A 19,456-nucleotide genomic window follows, 5' to 3' on the forward strand; every position below is an offset into this window, starting at 1 on the left:
GTATCCTGTCTCCCGAGGAATGTAAAAGGAACAAATTGGGGCAGTAATACGCTCTGTGTGGCAGCCAATATTCAGGTTACCCTGGGGAGAGACATGAAAAACTTCTGTTTGCAGGGACGACAAGTCATTTCCATCTCCCTGGGCTGAGCGAAAGCCCCAGCTGTGTGATTTCTTAGCCAATTATGGGAATTTGCACAGCAAATGCAGTGCATTTAATGCAAGGTCACAAATCTGGGGCAAATTTCTGTTTTGAAGATTTTCTTATTTCATCTGCAATTTGCTTTTTATGGTTCTCACTTACAGGGACGTATGGTGGTGTCAAGGCAGCCACTAAGGCACCTTCCTCCTACTCTTGCCTTCATCCTGCATCTTGCAAGGCAAATGCTGGACAGCTTGATGGGTTCCCATCAGGGCTCTGCCACCAGGGCATTGAGTGGGCTCCCCAGAATAGGTGGAGTTGGGTAAGGTAGAGTGGTTGCCCCATACTGACCTTCTTAGTTGGCTCCCAGGGAAGGAGCTTGGACTGAGATTTGGGGTTTCTTTCTTTTTTAATATGAAATTTATTGTTAAATTGGTTTCCATACAACACCCAGTACTCATCCCAACAGGTGCCCTCTTCAATGCCTATCACCCACTTTCCCCTCCTTCCCACCCCCCATCAACCCTCAGTTTATTCTCAGTTTTTAGTAGTCCCCTCCCCCATGGTGTTCTGCTAAGTTTCTCAGGATCCACATAGCAGTGAAAATATACAGTATCTGTCTTTCTCTGTATGACTTATTTCACCTAGCATAACACTCCAGTTCCATCCACGTTGCTACCAAAGGCCATATTTCATTATTTCTCATTCCCAAGTAGTATTCCATTGTATATATAAGCTACAATTTCTTTATCCATTCATCAGTTGATGAACATTTAGGCTCTTTCCATAATTTGGCTATTGTTAAAAGTGCTGCTACAAACATTGGGGTACAAGTGCCCCTATGCATCAGCACTCCTGTATCCCTTGGGTAAATTCCTAGCAGTGCTATCGCTGGGTCATAGGGTAGATCTATTTTTAATTTTTTGAGGAACCTCCACACTGTTTTCCAGAGCAGCTGCACCAGTTTGCATTCCCACTAACAGTGCAAGAGGGTTCCCGTTTCTCCACATCCTCTCCAGCTTCTATTGTCTGATTTGTTCATTTTAGTCACTCTGACTGGTGTGAGGTGGTATCTCAGTGTGGTTTTGATTTGTATTTCCCAGATGAGGAGTGACGTTGAGCATGTTTTCATCTGGCTGTTGGCCATCTGGATGTCTTCTTTAGAGAAGTGTCTTTTCATGTTTTCTGCCCATTTCTTCACTGGGTTATTTATTTTTCAGGTGTGGAGTTTGGTGAGTTCTTTATAGATTTTGGATACTAGCCCTTTGTCCGATATGTCATTTGCGAATATCTTTTCCCATTCCGTTGGTTGCCTTTTAGTTTTGTTGGTTGTTTCCTTTGCTGTGCAGAAGCTTTTTATCTTCATAAGGTCCCAGTAGTTCATTTTTGCTTTTAATTCCCTTGCCTCTGGGGATGTGTCAAGTAAGAAATTGCTGCGGCTGAGGTCAGAGAGGTTTCTTCCTGCTTTCTCCTCTAGGGCTTTGATGGTTTCCTGTCTCACATTCAGGTCCTTCATCCATTTTGAGTTTATTTTTGTGAATGGTGTAGGAAAGTAGTCTAGTTTCAACCTTCTGCATGTTGCTGTCCAGTTCTCCCAGCACCATTTGTTCAAGAGACTGTCTTTTTTCCATTGGATATTCTTTCCTGCTTTGTCAAAGATTAGTTGGCCATACTTTCATGGGTCCAATTCTGGAGTCTCTCCTCTATTCCATTGGTCTCTGTGTCTGTTTTTGTGTCAATATCATGTTGTCTTAATGATTACAACTTTGTAGTAGAGGCTAAAGTTTGGGATTGTGATGCCTCCCTCTTTGGTCTTCTTCAAAATTACTTTGGCTATTCGGGGCCTTTGGTGGTTCCATACAAATTTTAGGATTGCTTGTTCTAGTTTTGAGAAGAATGCTGATGCAATTTTGATTGGGATTGCATTGAATGTGTAGATTGCTTTGGGTAGTACTGACATTTTAACAATATTTATTCTTCCATTCCATGATACCAGAATGTTTTTACATTTCTTTGTATCTTCTTCAATATCCTTCATAAACTTTCTATAGTTTTAGCATATATATGTTTTACATCTTTGGTTAGGTTTATTCCTAGATATTTTATGCTTCTTGGTGCAGTTGTGAATGGGATCAGCTTCTTTATTTGTTTTTCTGTTGCTTCGTTATTAGTGTATAAGAATCCAACTGATTTCTGTACGTTAATTTTGTATCCTGCAACTTTGCTGAATTCATGTATCAGTTCTAGCAGCCTTTTGGTGGAGTCTATTAGGTTTTCCATATATATCATGTCATCTGCAAAAAGTGAAAGCTTGACTTCATCTTTGCCAATTTTGATGCCTTTGATTTCCTTTTGTTGTCTGATTGCTGATGCTAGAACTTCCAACACTATGTTAAACAACAGTGGTGGGAGTGGACATCCCTGTCGTGTTCCTGATCTCAGGGAGGAAGCTCTCAGTTTTTCCCCATTGAGGATGATATTAGCTGTGAGCTTTTCATAAAAGGCTTTTATGATGTTTAAGTATGTTCCTTCTATCCCGACTTTCTCAAGGGTTTTTATTAAGAAAGATGCTGAATTTTGTCATATGCTTTTTCTGCATCGATTGACAGGATCATATGGTTCTTTTCTTTTATTAATGTGATGTGTCATATTGACTGATTTGTGAATGTTGAACCAGCCCTGCAGCCCAGGAATGAATCCCACTTGATCATGGTGAATAATCCTTTTTATATGCTGTTGAATTCGATTTGCTAGTATCTTGTTGAGAATTTTTGCTTCCATATTCATCAGGGATATTGGCCTGTAGTTGTCTTTTTTTGCTGGGTCTCTGTCTGGTTTGGGAACCAAAGTAATGCTGGCTTCATAGAATGAGTCTGGAAGTTTTCCTTCCCTTTCTATTTTTTGGAACAGCTTGAGAAGATAGGGTATTATCTCTGCTTTAAATGTCTGGTAGAATTCCCCAGGGAAGCCATCTGGTCCTGGACTCTTACTTGTTGGGAGATTTTTGATAACTGATTCAGTTTCTTCACTGGTTATAGGTCTGTTTAAGTTTTCTGTTTCTTCCTGATTGAGTTTTGGAAGTGTGTGGGTGTTTAGGAATTTGTCCATTTCTTCCAGTTTGTTGGCATATAATTTTTCATAGTATTCCCTGATAATTGCTTGTATTTCTGAGGGATTGGTTGTAATAATTCCATTTTCATTCATGATTTTATCTGTTTGGGTTATCTCCCTTTTCTTTTTGAGAAGCCTGGCTAGAGGTTTATCAATTTTGTTTCTTTTTTCAAAAAACCAACTCTTGGTTTCATTGATCTGCTCTATGGTTTTTTTTTTTAGATTCTACATTGTTTATTTCTGGTCTGATCTTTATTATTTCTCCTGTTGGGTTTGGGGTGTCTTTGCTGTTCTGCTTCTATTTCCTTTAGGTGTGCTGTTAGATTATGTATTTGGGATTTTTCTTGTTTCTTGAGATAGGCCTGGATTGCAATGTATATTCCTCTCAGGACTGCCTTTGCTGCATCCCAAAGCATTTGGATTGTTGTATTTTCATTCTCATTTGTTTCCATATATTTTTTAATTTCTTCTCTAATTGCCTGGTTGACCCATTCATTCTTTAGTAGGGTGTTCTTTAACCTCCATGCTGTTGGATGTTTTCCAGACTTTTTCCTATGGGTGATTTCAAGTTTCATAGCATTGTGGTCTGAAAGTGTGCATGGTATGATCTCAATTCTTTTATACTTATGAAGGGCTGTTTTTGTGACCCAGTACATGATCTGTCTTGGAGAATGTTCCATGTGTACTCGAGAAGAAAGTATATTCTGTTGCTTTGGGATGCAGAGTTCTAAATATATCTGTCAAGTCCATCTGTTCCAGTGTATCATTCAGGGTCCTTGTTGATTCTGTGTCTGGATGATCCATCCATTGTTGTAAGTAGGGTATTAAAGCCCCCTGCAATTACCACATTCTTATCAATAAGATTGCTTATGTTTGTGATTGGTTGTTTTATATATTTGTGGGCTCCCGTATTCGGCACATGGACATTTATAATTGTTAGCTCTTCCTGATGGATAGCTATCCTGATGGATATATAATGCCCTTCTTCATCTCTTGTTACAGCCTTTAATTTAAAGTCTAGTTTGTCTGATATAAGTATGGCTACTCCAGCTTTCTTTTGACTTCCAGTAGCATGATAGATAGTTCTCCATCCCCTCACTTCTAATCTGAAGGTGTTCTCAGGTCTAAAATGAGTCTCTTGTAGACAGCCAATAGATGGGTCTTGTTTTTTTTTATACACTATGATACCCTATGTATTTTGGTTGGAGCATTTAGTCCATTTATATTCAGTGTTATTATTGAAAGATATGGGTTTAGAGTTACTGTGATGTCTGTAGGTTTCATGCTTGTAGTGATGTCTCTGGTAGTTTCTGCTCCTTGCGACATTTCACTCACAGAGTCCCCCTTAGGATCTCTTGTAGGGCTGGTTTAGTGGTGATGAATTCCTTCAGTTTTTGTTTCTTTGGGAAGACCTTTATCTCTCCTTCTATTCTCAATGACAGACTTGCTGGATAAAGGATTCTCGGCTGCATATTTTTTCTGTTTATCACATTGAAGATTTCCTGCCATTCGTTTCTGGCCTGCCAAGTTTCAGTAGGTAGGTCTGCCAGTACTCTTATGGGTCTCCTTTTGTAAGTTAGAGCTTGTTTATCTCAATCTGCCTTCAAATTTTTCACTTTATCCTTGTATTTTGCCAGTTTCACTATGATATGTCATGCAGAAGATCGATTCAAATTACGTCTGAAGGAAGTTCTGTGTGTCTCTTGGATTTCAATGCCTTTTTCCTTCCCCAGATCAGGGAAGTTCTCAGCTATGATTTGTTCAAGTATACCTTCAGCCCCTTTCTCTCTCTCTTCCTCTTCTGGAATTCCTATGATATGGATATTGTTCTGTTTGATTGCATCACTTAGTTCTCTAATTCTCCCCTCATACTCCTGGATTTTTTTATTGCTCTTTTTCTCAGCTTCCTCTTTTTCCATAATTCTATCTTCTAATTCACCTATTCTCTCCTCTTCCTCTTCAATCCTTGCTATGGCCACTTCCATTTTATTTTGCACCTCATTTATAGCATTTTTTAGCTCCTCATGACTATTTCTTAGTCTCTTGACCTCTGTAGCAATAGATTCTCTGCTGTCCTCTATGCTTCTTTCAAGCCTAGCGATTAATTTTATGGCTATGACTCTAAATTCTTATTCCGTTATATTGCTTAAATCATTTTTTATCAATTCATTAGCTGTCGCTACTTCCTGGAGTTTCTTTTGAGGAGAATTCTTCCGTTCTGTCATTTTGGATAGTCCCTGTGGTGGCTCCAAACTGCAGGGCACTTCCCCTGTGCTGTCTGGAGTAACTTGTGTTGGTGGGTGGGGCCACAGTCAGACCTGATGTCTGCCCCCAACCCACTGCTGGGGCCACAGTCATACTGGTGTGTACATTATCTTCCCCCTCTCCCAGGGACGGGACTCACTGTGTAGTGGTGTGGCCCCTGTCTGGGCTACTTGCACACTTCCAGTCTTGTGGTGTTGCTTCTATGGGATCTGGCATATTAGCTGGGGTGGATCCGCAAGGTGTACAATGGTGGGAGGGGCAGGCTTAGCTCGGTTTGCTGTTGGTGGTCCCCTGCGGGAGGGGCCCTGCAGCACCAGGAGGAAGGCAGACCCATTGGAGGGATGGATCCACAGAAGCACAGCGTTGGGTGTTTGCGTGGTGCAAGCAAGTTTGGTGACGGGAACTGTTTCCCTTTGAGGTTTCGGCTGGGGGATGGGAGAGGGAGATGGTGCTGGCCACTGCCTCTGTTCCCCGCTGAGCTGAGCTCTGTGTTCCAGGGCTCAACAACTCTCCCTCTCAGTGTCCTCTTGTTCTCCCCACTCTCTGAGAGCAGAGCTGTTGACTTTTAACATTCCATATATTAAGTCCCACTGGCTGTCAGAACTCACAGAGTCCAGCCCCTCCACTTTTGCAAGCCAGACTTCAGGGGCTCTGCCTTGCCTGATGGGCTGCCCCTCCACTGCCCCAGATCCCTCCCACCAGTCCATTTAGCACACACCGCCTCTCCACCCTTCCTACCCTCTTCTGTGGGCCTCTTGTCTACGCTTGGCTCTGGAGAGTCTGTTCTGCTAGTCTTCTTGTGGTTTTCTGGGTTATTTAGGCAGATGTGGGTGGAATCTAAGCGATCAGCAGGACGAAGTGAGCCCAGCATCCTCCTATGCCACCATCTTCCTCTGACTAACCTGGGATTTCTTCATGTAAAGAGAAGTTGACTGCGAAAACCTGGGCATATCCTAAAAGCCATTGAAATTCTCTAAAAGATTTGTTCCAAGGACCTTCACCATTATTTTATTTCTCGTTTTTCCAGTGATTGTTTGGTCCTTTTACCCTGAACTATGAGGATAGTGGCTCATGGCTTTCCTGCCATGCTGTGTGCACAGACTTTATTTTAGTTACAGTTTATGCAGATTGTCTGACTTCCTGACTCTCTCTGGGGACCGACTTCTAATGACGTCAGCTAGCATGAAATAGTTTTTCCTCTACAAGCAGGGATGAAGGAGCCCTCTCTTCATTCTCTTACTTCCCTCCTGCCAAAATAACAAATAATAATAATAATAATAATAATAATAATAATAATAATAATAAAAGAGGTAACTTACAAAAACTATATTCAAAGAGAATAATAAAGTAGGAAGAATCTGTCTTCACAACCAGGTACTAGTGGGGACAGGGGTGTTGCTGTCTAGGACAGTTGTCCTGGGTATATCTGGATGTAACTGGTAGGCTGAAAAATGCTCCCCTAAAGATATGTCCACATCCTAATTCCTAGGACATGTAACTGTTACTTTATTTGAAAAAAAAATTCTTTGCAGATGTGATTAAGGGTCTTGAAATGAAGAGATCATTCTAGAATATCTGGATGACCCTAAAACCAATTGTGTGTCCTTCTTAGAACACGGCAGAGAAAGATTTCATACTCACAGAAGAGGAAGAGGCAATGTGACCACAGAGGCAGTAACTAGAATGATGTGACATAGGCCAGGAAGGCTGACACACCCCACAGCTGGAAGAGGCAAGGGAGAGATTCTCCCTGAGTCTCTGGATGGAGTGTGGTCCTGCTGACCCTTGACTTCAGCTCAGCAAAACTGATTTCATACTTTATCACCTCTAGAACTGTGAGAGAATAACTTTTAATTGTTTTAAGTCACCAGTTTGTAGTGATTGGTTACAGCTGCCATAGAAAACTACAAGCTGTTTTTTCTGCACATGGCTGTATTAAGGAGTCTAGTGTCTAAGTATGGGAAATGGCACACAAAACTTGGGGAGAGTGGAAAGTTCAGGAAGTATCTTCCCAATGTTTTGGTCTTCATAGAATTCAAAAGTTGATGTGAAAACAACAACTTGAGGTCATCTAGGGTCCATCATTTTTTTTTTTTTGTCTTCCCTCTAATAATTAAGTACCTACCATGAATCAAGCACTTTGCCAGGCATCGACTCTTGGATTTTCTTTTTCAAAACACTTTCTGTATAAGTCCAACCTTTCTTACCTGATCATAACCTTGAACTTTTACCATGTGGATGAGCTTCTTTGATAAAGAAATATAGAAATATTAGCTGATAAGGATAACTGAACTGGTGAGGTGACTGATATGCCTTTCCTTTCTTCTTCATCAACCATAAGTGGTGAACTTTCCATGGCTCTAAAATTGAATCAAATCCATAAAAAATATTGATTGCTTAAGGCTTGAGCTGGAAGCAACCTCTTGGTAATAGAAGAACAGGAAGACATACAGCCTTGGGGTAATTGGAAAATTCCAGGTCAAACCAGAGTCAGTCTGGAGCAGTGGCTAGTATTTGTTTATTTGTTTGTTTGTTTTTAAAGAAAATATTTTAAATATTTTTATTTAGTTTAGAGAGTGAGAGAGTCCACAAGAGGGGGAAGGGGGCAGAGGGAGAAAGAGAGAGAGAGAATCTTAAGCAGGCTCCACACTCAGCATGGAACCTGATGTGGGCATTGATTCCATGACCCTGCGACCGGGGCCAGAGCTGAAGTCAAGAGTCTGATGCTCAACTGACTGAACTAACAGGTACCTCAGAAAATGTTTTAATTGAAAGCATATATGCACATTGGTACAATCTAGCTTGGGTCACTAACAAGCTATGAATGTTCAAAGGGAAGGAAGTAGGAAGGGGGACAGGACAGTGAAGAAGGAGTACCTGAGGGAAGGCCCTTTGGATCTCTAAGGACATCTTTTGCCTAGCAGCAAGGACTAGCAAAAGATTTCACCAGGTTTTGATCGCCAGGTTTAGGGGCTTATTCAGAAACAGGAAGTATGGCAGCAGGCAATATGCATCTGCAAACAGCGCCAAATCCACCAAGTTTTATTCATAGTCAGAAAGCCCAAGGCAGTAGTTTAGAATGGGTCTCTTTTGACCTGGGTAGTGCTTTTTACTGTCTGAATTTTAATTTTCCCATTGGCACAATGAAAGTTTTGGATTAGAGAATTTCAGTTCTGTGGCACTAGAAAATTTTAAATGTTAGACCTAAAAGGGATGCTATAGAACTCTTTGCCCATTCTAGCTATTTTACAGATCAGAAGAATAAGGCTCAGAATATAGAAAAGACTTGCCCAAAGCCCAAGGCATTGGTGAAGGTAGGATTAAAATCTAAAGTCTGGGGAGGAGGTGCTCCTGGTTGGCTTACTCGGTTGAGCATCTGACTCTTGATTTAGGCTCAGCTCATGATCCCAGGATCATGGGATTGAGCCTGTGCATTGGGCTCCGAGCTGAGCATGGAGCCTGGTTGAGGATTCTCTCTCTCCCTTTCTCTGCTCCTCCCCTGCTCTCTCTAAAATAATATAAACAAACAAACAAACAAACTACAGATTTGAGAATTTCACAATTAAAAAATCTAACATCTGGGGCTTCTGGTTCAGGTTCTCTCCTTTATCTTCTGGATTTTAATTAAGAGGATTATTCATGGGTTGATTCATTGATTATTCATGGATGGATTTCAAGGTATCTATAACGCCCCTGAATTTGTATGCCAAAATTTTGTTAATGTCTATATGTTTTTAAAAATGTTGACTTATGTTTTGCAAGAGAGAAAGCAAACACAAGCAGGGAAGGGGCAGAGAGAGATGAAGACACAGAATTCAAATCAGGCTCCAGGCTCTGAGCTGTCAGCACACAGCACAATGTGGGACTCTGACACACGAGCTGTGACATCATGACCTGAGCCAAAGTCGGATGCTTGACCAACTGAGCCACCCAGGGGCCCCCCTATATGTATTTTTTTTAATGAAAGAAAATCTTTAATATGATCTCCAGAGACAACTAAAACCTTTTCAAGAAGCCATCCATCCATTAATTCCACAAAGATTAATTGTGCTTCTGCTACATGTCAGGCCTTCTTTCACATACTTAAAATGGAGCAGTAGACAGCACAGGCAGAGGTCCCTGCTCTCAAGGAGAGGTGGGGGTGATAGTTAACAAGTAAATTGTATGTCAATTGGTGATATGTGTATGGAAAAAAATGAAGCAGGGATAGGGGCAGGGAGTGCAGGGCACCACTCTGCTTTACTTGGGTTGAAATGAAATCTTTCACATGTGTGCCAAGACTCCTTGCCCTAAAGATTGGGAGCACATTACAATGAAAGGGACGCAGCATGCTGTGTTATGACCACTTTACAAGGAGGCAGCTAGAGGCAGAGGCAGTGTCCTCAAAAAAGTTCCGATCCTGCTCCTTTGGTCATTTTTAGTGATGTCTGTGCTAGGAAGGTGAGTGATTCATTTTCCTGAGCCATCTGACGTTGGTTACCAGGCCATCATTACTCACAGGGTGCCACATGCTGTCCAGTGCCCCAGATAGTGATGGTTTCCATGTCAGCATTATTTATGATTTATTGCATTACTGCATCCTGGGGAGGAAGGGAGGCAGGGAGGCAGCTACAGCAGTTGATGGAGGTTCTGTGGTTGGAGATGAATAAAGGGTAACCTTTTTGTGGTCTTTATTGCTTTCTCAAAGCTTTTTGAGCTTGATTGGATCATTACATGGTTCTTGGAGACATGGCCAATCTGGTTAATCCCACTTTAAAGATTTATCATCCAACACGCATAGGGGTGTGGGGTAGTATAGCATTACAAGCAGGGTCAAGGATTAAAATACAGATCCTCTTGTCTCCTTGTAAGAGTCCTTCCTCTGCCATCCACATCCTTGATTTCATCCCTGTTTTCTCTGTTTCCTGTGTATTACATGTTCAGTCCAGCAGTGAATGCTTCTCTTTGGAAATATATCTAGACTCTGACCTCTTCTCACCATCCCATCATGGCCACACTAGACCAGCCCCCTATTATCTCTTGCATGGACTGTTGCAGTAAACTGCTAATTGGCCTCCTTGCTGAGCCCCTCCCCCACCCGACTCCCAGCAGTCAAGAGCGACTCTCTCTTTCTTTTTTTTTTTTAAAGTTTATTTATTTATTTTTGGAGAGAGAAAGTGTGAGCGAGCAGGGAGGGACAGAGAGGGAGAGAGAGAATCCCAAGCAGGCTCTGCACTCTTCATACTGAGCCTGATGCAGGGCCTGAACTCATGAACTGTAAAAACATGACCTGAGCCAAAATCAAAAGTCAGATGCTTAACTGACTGAGCCACCCAGGCACCCTAAGAGTGACTCTCTTAAATATAAGTTGAATCAAGTTATGCTTTGCATAAAGCCCCCCCCTAGTTATTTTCCATCTTTCAGAATAAGAGCCAAACTTCCTGTTGTGCCCCCCAAGTCCCTGCATGATCTCACCTGTTACTCCCATCTTCAGCCTAATTTCCCCCTTCTTGTCCCTTTTTCATGATCTGCTTGGGTAACACTGGTCTCTGCTTTTCCTTGAATTTGACAAGTACATTGCCATTCAGACTCTGTGCTTGTTCTTCCCTGTACCTGGCAGTTCTCAGATATTTCCATGATGTTTCTTTTACTTCATTCAAGTCTCTGCTCCTGTGTCAATTCACCAGAGGTGTTTCTCACCCATTTGTGTAAAACAGCAGCTCCTGTCACTTCCTGTCTTCCCATGTTGCTTTATTTGTTTTCACAATATTTATCCGTACCTGGTGTTTTAGTATAATTGTTCGTTTAGTTATTGGCTTTCCCGTTAGAATTTAACCTCCTTGGGAGTAGTGACTTTGCATTATCCACTCTTCAGTGTCAGGCACACAGTAGGTACATTCATTTGTTAAACATATGAATTAAAGAATGAAAATGTCCCTCTAATCCAAGACATTTATTGAGGCTGTTCAATGGTGGTGATGATTATCAAAGGCCAGGGTTGCCATAATGGAATACCACATCCTGGGTGGCTTAAGCAACAGAAATATATTTTCCCACATTGCTGACGCTAGAAGTCCAGGATCAAGGTGCCAGCATGGTTGGGTTCTGGTGTGGCCACACTCCTGGTAATAACCTCATTTAACCTTTATTATCTCCTTAAAGGCCCCAACTCCAAATATAGTCACATTGGCGGTTAGGTTGGTTAGGATTTCAACATATAAATCTGGGCCGGTGGGGGGTAGGGGTGTTGCAGATACTATTCAGTCCATAATAGAGATTAACATTTATTAATCACCCACTATGTGCCAGGCACTATGCAAAATACTTTACATATTTTCTCATCTAACTATTACCCCTATTTTACAGACAATGAAACTGAGGATTAGCAGAAATTTACCTAATTTTCTCAAGATGCAATGCTATTAAATAGAGAAGCTGGGACTTCGACCCAGATATGACCCTAAAACCTGATTTTTAAAAAAAATTCACCTATAGTCTACAGATTTCCGTTTCATTTGGAGGACATAATGGAAATAGCTTCCTTGAAATTGATTTTAAACTTTTCCATTTGTTTCTTCTGTTTTCCTTGCCCCAGGCAAACATTTTCCTTTCTTCAGAATTCTAATTTCTGTCACCATGGTTTAGTTTTGCCTATTCTAGAATTTCCTATGAAGCGAACCTTGCAATACCTAGCTTTGCGTCTGGCTACTTTTGCTCATTGTATGTGTGTCAATAGTTTGTTTTAATTGCTTGCGGAGGATGAATTAATCTCAGCTGATTGATCATATACTTCTCTCCAGCATTGCCTGGACTATTATATTAACTCTTGGCCAAAGCTAGGGAATCTAATAACTGGAGGTAAGTGATGTTTTATAACCATGTGTATGTGGGTGTTTTGGGCCAGGTTATACAAGCCTGTCAGTTTGTTCATTAATAATAATTAGATTGATGGCTTGTATCTGGTTTTCATGGAGCCTGAGAAGGCTTGAAAGCAGAGATTGGACGCAGAGATTGGACACGTAGCTCTAATATGCTAACCAGATCACTATAAGAAACTTCTCCTGCAAGCAGACCTTTGGCTTTCTGATTCTAAGATTATGTACATGTCAGTGGTGGTTTGAGAGCCAAAGACAGTATGGGTCCTGGGCAACCCAACACAGTCATGAAAAGATAAGGAAATCTATACTTCAGACCTCCTGTTACTGCTGTATTATATCTTTTGTCTATATCAAGGTTTCTTCCTGAGGATAAACTGTTTTGAGTCTTGTGTATCCTTTTAGCAATCAAACCACTTAAAGTAATTAACATTTTATTAACATAGCTGAGTAGCATTTCACTGCATGAAAATACTATAATTTATTTATCAATTTACCTATTTCATCATTCCAGTTTTAGGCTATGGTGCCATGGAAATTCTTGTGCAAATAATTTTATGTGTGTATATTTTCATTTCTCTTGGGAAAATTCTTGTTCATTTGTGTTCATTATCTATTGTTTAATAGAAAATTATCACAGATTTGGTGGTTTAAAACAACACACATTTCTTTTCTCACAGTTTCTGTGGATCAGAAATCTATATACTATTTAACTGGGTCCTCTTCTTCAGAATTGCTTACAAAGTTGTGATCAAGGTATCTGCTAGGGTTGGGTCTTTTTTTTTTTTGTTTTAATATGAAATTTATTGTCAGATTGGTTTCCATACAACACCCAGTGCTCATCCCAACAGGTTAGGCTTGGGTCTTATCTGAATGCTCAGTTGAGAAAGAATCCAGTTCCAAGCTCAGGTGGTTGTTGGCAGGATTTAGTTCCTTGTGGGCTGTTGAACTGAAGGCCTCAGTTTCTAGTAGGCTGCTGGCTGGAGGCCATCCTCAGTTCCTTGCCATATTGGCTTCTCCAAGATGTCAGCTTGATTTATCAAAGTGTACAAGCTGGAAAGGCAACTGATAGAGCCTGCTACCTAGATTGAAGTGACAACCTATTGTAATCTAACAGTGGAAGTGACATCTCTTCAATGTTGGTGTATTCTCTTGTTAGAAGCAAGTTATTCAAGGGGAGGGAATTGTACGAGGCCACAACAGGAAACAGAGATTATTCGGCACCATCTTAACAACTGCCTACTACAAGAATTGAGTATCTGGATCACAGAATACGTGTATAAGTAACTGTACACAGAACTGATAAGTTCTTCTCTAAAGTAGTTGTATTATTTGACATTCCCATCAGCAATGTATAAGAGTTTCAGTTGCCTTATCAGTTGCCTTATCCCCTTTTCAGTCCTTGGTATTATTAGACATTTAAAAATTTTTAAAAATGTTGTATTTACTTATTTTGAGAGAGAGAGAGAGAGAGAGAGAGAGAGAGAGAGAGAGAGAGAGAAGCAGAGAGAGAGAAAGAGAGGCAGAGGGAGAGGGAGAGAGAGAACTCCAAGCAGGTCCCATGCTATCAGCACAGAGCCTGATGTGGGGACCAATCTCATGAACAGTGAGATTGTGACCTGAGCCAAAATCAAGAGTCAGATGCTTAACCAACTGAGTCACCCAGGATCCCCTAACAGACATTTTTTTTTTTTTTTAGCTTATGTATTGGGTATGAAATGGTATCCCATTAGAAATTTAATTTACATTTCTCTTATGGCTAATCATGTTGGGTATCTTTTATTTGTTTGTTAGTCCTTCATGTATCTCTTTTGTGAACAGAAAATGATGGAGCCACCCAGGCGCCCCCCAAACAGTCTCTTATTATCCTTTTAGTGTCTATAGGATCTATGGTAATAAGACCCTTTTGGTACCACTTATAGGTGATTTATATCGTCTTTCTTCCCTTAGTTATGCTAGCTGGGTGTTGGTCAGTTTTGCTTATCTTTTCAGAAAAACAGCTTTTGGCTTTGTTAGTTTTCTTTGTTATCTATCTTTTAAAAAATTATGTTGATTTATGTTATCTGTATTATTTTAACCTATTTACTTTGGATTTTCTCTGTTTTTCCCCATAGCTTTTTAAGGTGGAACTTTTGGTCATTAATTTAAACCTTTTTTCTTTTTTAACTTAAGCATTTAAAAACACAAATCTACCTTTGGGACACCTTCGTGTCTCAGTTGGTTAAGCATCAGACTTCGGCTCAGGTCATGATATCATGGTTTGTGAGTTGGAGCCCCTGAAGTGGGCTCTGTGCTGACAGCTCAGAGCCTGGAGCCCACTTTGGATTCTGTCTCCCTCTCTGTCCCTCCCTCACTTGTGGTCTGTCTCTCAAAAATAAATAAACATTTAAAAAAATAATAAAACCACAAATCTACCTGTAAATACTGCTTTAATTGCATCTCACACATTTTGATAGGTTGTGTTTTTATTTTCTTTTACATAGGAATATTTAAAAATTATTTTTGTGGTTTCTTCTTTGTCTCATGAACCATTTAGAGGGGTGTTTAATTTCTAATATTTGTGAATTTTCAGATATCATATAGTTAATGGTTTCTAAATTAAGTCAGTGGTAGTCAAAAAACATACTTTGTATAATTTTAATCCTCTGAAATTTATTTACTTGTGTTGTCACTTTGGTTATAGTCCATCTTGGTTATTGTTCCATGTACATTTGAAAAGTATGTGCGTCCTGCAATTTTTGGGTATACTGTTCTTTAGATATCAATTAGTTTAAATTGATTGACCATGTCGTTCAAATATACTATATACTTACTGATATTTTGGCCTACTTGGTCTATCATTTACTTACAGTGGGCTGTTAAAATCTACTCTGATTATGAAATTGTCTAATTCCTTTTATTACTTTCAATTTTTGTTCCACTACTATTGAGAGTTTGTTGTTAGAATATACATTTATGATTGTCATGGCTTGTTGATAAATTGACCCTTTTATTTCTCTGAAATGTACATATTTATCTGTTAATACTCTTTGTCATGAAGTCTTTTTGATAATAATATACCACATATCAGCTTTCTTGTGCTTATTCTTTGTATGGTAATTTTTCCTTCTTTTTACCACCAATTTGTTTGTGTCTTGTATTTAAAATGAATACAAATGGTTCTTGCTTTTTATCCTGGCTGATAATATCTGTGATTTCATTGGAGTAATCTGCATACATTTGATGTAATTGTTCATATGGATGGATTTTAATCTATCATCTTGCTATTTCTTTTCTATTTATCCTCTGTTCATTGATTCTTCTTTTGTATTGAGTTGTAAGTTAGTACATCTGTCTTCTCCATTTTTAAAAATATCTAACTCTTTGTATTAAATTTTTAGTGTTTGATAACAGGATTAAAATATTTTCTTAATTTATCACAGTGTAATTTCGTCAAACATGACTCTGGGTGTTTCTGTGAGGATGTCTGTGGATGAGATTAATGTTGATGTCAAGTAGACTGAGTAAAGCAGATTGTTCTCTTTAATTTGAGTGAGCCTCATGTGATCAGTTGAAGGCCAAAATAGAACAAAAATGCTAACTCTCCTCTGAATAAGAGAGAATTTTCCTGGGGTTCCTGGGTGGCTCAATTGGTTAAGGGTCCCACTTTCGGTTTTGGCTCAGGTCATGATCTCACAGTGCATGAATTTGAGCCCTGTGTCAGGTTCTGTGCTGACAGCACAGAACCTGCTTGGGATTCTCTTTCTCCCTCTCTTTGCCCTCTCCTGCTCGTGCTCTCTCTCTCTCTCTCTCAAAATAAATAAATAATTTAAAAAAAACTACTAAAAAAAGAGAATTTTCCCATTTGACAGCCTTCAATCTGGGGCATCAGCTTTCTTCTTGTCTTGATACTTGAACTGAAACACTGGGTGTTCTTAGGTCTCACCTCCGCTTTCTGTTTGAACTGAAACTAAACCATCAGCTCCCCCTATTTTAAGGCCTTTGTACTTGACTAGAACTTTAACCTTGGCTCTCTTGAGTCTCCAGCTTGCTGACTCACCTTGCGGACCTTGGAATTGATGAGCTTCCATAATTGTATGAGCCAATTCCTTATAATAAATCTCTTCATATATTATATATAATGACATAGTATACTACATATAGCATCTTATCTATTTTACATATAATGTAATAAATATAATCTTTTTTATCTATATCTGTATCTATAATTATATAGATTTCTTATTGGCTCTGTTTCTCTGGAGAATTGTAGTACAGGCTAATTTATGGCTTTTTTCCTTTAATAGGAAAAAATTTTTTTTCTTGACTGAATGCCACTTTTTATAGTTTTTATGTCTAATAATCTTCTTAGTGTATCCTGAATGTTTTATACAGCAAGTTTTAGAGACTCTGCATTCTGTTATCTTCCTCCAAAGAGAATTGGGTTTTATTTTAGTAGGGAGTTAGATTGCTGGTACAGCACTTTGAACTTCTCAAGGCTTAATTTTATTCTTTGTGTGAGTGGGTCTATTATGGGTTTACCCTTAATGCTAGGGTGAATCCCTTAATCTTTGGATATAGTCTTCCCTCCTGAGTCATGGCCCTTCTGAAGTTTCAGTGGACAGCCTGAGATGGTTGCCAAGGCCCTATAACTTGGTAGAATTTCAATTTCAAATTCAGTCTCTCCTATGGCAGGAAACTGCTGATATTTCTGTTCACCTCTTCCAGGTGTTATTTTCCTCCTTAGTTCTGTTGAGTCTCACCCCATGAACATGCAATTCAGGGATCAGTCAAAAAGTTGAAGATTGCTTATATACAGATTTTCCTGATTCCTTCCTTTTATAGATTTCCCCTTCAATTTCTAGACCTCTGTCAACCTTAAACTCTCTCCTCCACTTTCTCTGGCCAGTAAAACTGGAGATTTCCCTTTTAACTCTACCCACAAAGATATTACTACACACACTGGAGAGTTTCTTCATGGTAGAGTGCAAATAATTGTGGATCTCAACCATGGAGGGTCCATTCTTTCAATATTAAGTCTCTCCCAGTTTCTGCTTACTTTTACTTGCTCTCTAGAGTCTTCAAACAGTTGTTTTAAAATATATATTTTTTTAGAGTTTATAATGGCTATAGTTGGAGGTTAGTCTCCTAAAATCTACTTTGCCATTATCGGAAGCCAGAAGTCCTTAGACATGATTTTTATCTGTACAAAATAGTATAGCTATAACCACATTATAGAAAGTGTCATAGTGTGGGAAGTGCTAACAGAAACATATATGTTTTTGTGATAGTACAAAGTGGAGGAAGGATTAGTTCATCCCTGGGATAACTTAGAAGGTTTTTCAGAGAAGATGATATTTGAGTTAGATCTTGAAGAATGTATAGATACACACCTATACATTCAGAAATTTGAAACAATAATATGTAGAGAGAAGCATAAGTCAGTGGCATGAAAAATGTTTGGCAAGTAGCTCTTGTGGCATAGAATGGAGGCTTGTCGAGGGCATTTAAATGACCCCAGTCTAACCCCCTCTTTACAAATGAGGAAGCTCAACATTATGCAGCTAATTCATAGAAAAATAAGGACTCAAATCCCTCTCTTCAGAGTCCTAGCCAAGACTTCCTTTGATCCCATCTTGTTATAGTATGTGTTGGACTATGTATAGTGGTGTTATTGGTCCTGCATCTGGTATCCATGGTCCTCTGGTATCTGGCCTCATTTTATATAGGCAACATCTTGTCAACCCGAAGTGTTATCATCACCTGCACTTGATGCTCATGTCTGCATGCTAACCTCTGTTTCTATTGTGTCTCCTACCTAAATAATTTTTCTTTATCTTCTTCCTGCCCATAATTCCTTGTGACACCTAAGGGTTATCCAATCTCTGCCATGTATTGTTCTTGGCAATGTGATTACAAGTATGAAAGCAATATAGTCCCTGTCCTGCAAAAATGTGGTGGGAAAGGAAGAGGAGGGACAAGATAACTATATCCTGGTATGATAAGAACTTTGATTAGGAAAATACCAAGGTCTGTGGGATCACAGTAGCAGGGCACCCCATCCATTTGGGATAGGGTGTGTGTATCACCGAAAATATGCTGTAGGAAGTGATGTGCTGATTAAGAATCTGTGGAGTCAGATGATAGGAAGGAAGAGGGAAGCATTCTAGGTAGATGAAGAAGAGGGTGAGTGGAATTCATCTGGGGGACCCAAAGATTATTCAGTATGGATGAAGTTTAAAGAACTAAGATGGGTCTGGTAAAGGAGGACATTGGGAGGTGAGCAGGACCCAGCTTAGCAAGGGTCTTGTTTGGAATTTTAGGTATTTGGACCTTATCTTGAGGGTACTGGGGAGGTATTGAAAGTTTTAACAGAAGTTTGAATCACATTTTCGTCTCATCACTCTGGTGCTGTGTAGATAATGGATGGAGGGGAGCAAAAGTGGGCTCTGGAAGGCCTGGGAAGACAATCGTAGTGGTTTAGGGAGGAGAGGATGGTGTGGACTCGATGGTGGCAAGGAGATTGAAATGACATAATTGAGATATATTTTGGAGGGAAAAATATGAAAAATTTGCAAGCAAATTGGATGTAGGTGTTCAAGGGAAAAAGCAATTGGCTCCCAGGTTAATGGCTTGAACATCTGAGTAGATGGCAATACCACTTAATGAGATGGGAAAGACTAGGGAGAAAGTGGCTGGTGGTGGAGGGGTAGAGTCATGAGTCCTGCTTTGCAGTGGTTGGTATCAAATTGGGAGTTACAGCTCAGAGCTGGAGGTAGAGTTTTAATGTTGTCATCTTGTAGTGGCACTTCAAGTCATAGGATTGTTTGAGATAACCCAGGAAGAGAGTACATAGATGAAAGAGGAATCATAACCAGGGCTATCAACACTAATAGGATAGGTAGAGAAGGAATTTTCCTCAAAGACAATAGGAAAAAACAGCCAGTGAGGAAGGATATACCCCTGCATATATAAATGCACAAGAACGTTTTAAAGGCCCTTATAAGATCTGTAGGGAAAAACAACTTGTCTCACCCAGCCCTTTTTAAGCTTATTTCTTCATAGAACCCTCTTTAGCAAGAACTCCTAATCAATTCTCCTTGAAAAT

This window comes from Prionailurus bengalensis, chromosome A1 (assembly GCF_016509475.1).
Source record: "Prionailurus bengalensis isolate Pbe53 chromosome A1, Fcat_Pben_1.1_paternal_pri, whole genome shotgun sequence".
NCBI lineage: Eukaryota > Metazoa > Chordata > Mammalia > Carnivora > Felidae > Prionailurus > Prionailurus bengalensis.